The sequence below is a fragment of the Palaemon carinicauda genome, chromosome 11, assembly GCF_036898095.1.
Source record: "Palaemon carinicauda isolate YSFRI2023 chromosome 11, ASM3689809v2, whole genome shotgun sequence".
NCBI lineage: Eukaryota > Metazoa > Arthropoda > Malacostraca > Decapoda > Palaemonidae > Palaemon > Palaemon carinicauda.
Window position 1 is genome coordinate 25,865,784 of NC_090735.1, and position 2,500 is coordinate 25,868,283.

Below are 2,500 nucleotides of genomic sequence, written 5' to 3' on the forward strand. Positions count from 1 at the left end.
TATATATATATATATATATATATATATATATATATATATATATATATATATATATATATATATATATATATATATATATATATATATATTATATAAATATTCTTGATCAAAATTTCTAGGAATACACATGGATGATAATTAAACTTATAAATGAGTAACTGAATGACATTCAAGCTTTCAAGAATTATTTAAACTGGTTTCTTCGGATTACCAGTGCGCAGCAATTGCGGCTCCGCTATGTGACAAACCTCTTGTGTCCAATTCAGAATTCAGTGTCACGAATGTGCTAACGTTGTATGCCTTAAGCTTACAAATAGAAAGCTCTCTAGCATACCTGCGCCTATACCAGTTCGACTATAACTTTATTTGATACATATGAATTATAAATTTAGAAATTAATTAAATGATTGAGCATATTGGTAGCTTAGATACCGTAGAATATCATCAATATACCTGGTCTATACATTGCACCCCCTAGGTATGCAATCCCCACAAAAGGTTAATGTAAACACCATTAAACATAACTAGCAGTATTTTTCAGAAAAAAAAAAAGGAAATCAAAAGATAGAGAAGTTGCAACCCAAAGCTTTAACACACATTGCAGAAGCGTTGCATTGCATAGGCCACTGCAGGAAACTTAAGGGTACATGACACTTGCATGCATTCGTGGCACGCACTGGCATGCATTGATGCGCGAACTCGTGTGAACGAGTCGTGAAAATGTCGTGAACAGTGCTGGAACTCGCGTGCCAGAGCGTACCAATGCGTGCCATGCGTGCCCAGAACTTTGAAATGTTTAAAGTTTGTGGCACGCATTGGCACGCACAAAATAGTCGTGAAATAGTCGTGTACGATGCGCCAACTGGAGTGAACTGGAGTGAACAGTGCGGGAACTGGCGTGAACTGGAGTGAACGATGCGGGAAGTGGCGTGAACTTTATAATGAAGAGAAACAAAAAGGAAACGAAAAAATTAATGAAAAGGAAAGAAAAATGAACCTAATAAATTTTTATATTTGCTGTTTTAATGTGAAAAAAAAATGATATCTTATTTCAAACTATTTCTATAACTTTATAATGAAGAGAAACAAAAAGGAAACGAAAAAATTAATGAAAAAGGAAAGAAAAATAAACCTAATAAATTTTTATATTTGCTGTTTTAATGTGAAAAAAATTATTTCTTATTTCAAACTATTTCTATAACTTTATAATGAAGAGAAAAAAAAGGGAACGAAAAAATTAATGAAAAGGAAAGAAAAATAAACCTAATAAATTTTTATATTTGCTGTTTTAATGTGAAAAAAAAATTATATCTTATTTCAAACTATTTCTATAACTTTATAATGAAGAGAAACAAAAAGGAAACGAAAAAATTAATGAAAAGGAAAGAAAAATAAACCTAATAAATTTTTATATTTGCTGTTTTAATGTGAAAAAAAAAATTATATCTTATTTCAAACTATTTCTATAACTTTATAATGAAGAGAAACAAAAAGGAAACGAAAAAATTAATGAAAAGGAAAGAAAAATAATCCTAATAAATTTTTATATTTGCTGTTTTAATGTGAAAAAATATTATATCTTATTTCAAACTATTTCTATAACTTTATGATGAAGAGAAACAAAAAGGAAACGAAAAAATTAATGAAAAGGAAAGAAAAATAAACCTAAACAAATTTTATATTTGCTGTTTTAATGTGAAAAAAAAATATATCTTATTTCAAACTATTTCTATAACTTTATAATGAAGAGAAACAAAAAGGAAACGAAAAAATTAATGAAAAGGAAAGAAAAATATAAACCTAATAATTGTTTATATTTGCTGTTTGAATGTAAAAATAAAATGATGTCTTATTTCATGCACACACTTATTTTCCTCTATTACCAATCAAGACCCAAAACTTGTTTTAAATAAAAATGAACTGAAAAATAAACCCAAGAAATTTTTAAGTTTGCTGTTTGAATGTAAAAATAAAATGATGTTTTATTTCATCAACATACTTATTCTTCTTTATTACCTTAAAATGGAGAGCAAAACAAATTTTTTCTGTTTGCTGTTTTAATGTAAAAATAAAATGATTTCTTATTTCAACACACTTTTTTCTCTATTACCTTAAAATCAACAGCCTAAAAACTTTTCATGTTTGCTGCTTTTAATGTTAAAATAAAATGCTTTCTTAATACTTGTACATATTTTATGTCTGCTATATACTGTATATGTAAATCAAATGCTTTCTTATTGAAACAAAAATAAAGGGCAACAAAAAAATACAAACGAAAAAGATACGTTTCTTCTCCTCAATGCAATGGTGTCTCTGACAGAAAGCATTGTTGTCTCTTCCGAAGCCAATCCAAGAATGTCCTCGGGTTGGAGAAGCCCCGTTTTTATATGGAGTGGCCAATTCGTGAACTGGCGTGAACTGGCGTGAACGATGCGGAAACAATGCGGAATGATGAGCGAACTCACGTGAACGTGTCGTGAACTTCTCGTGAACTACACGT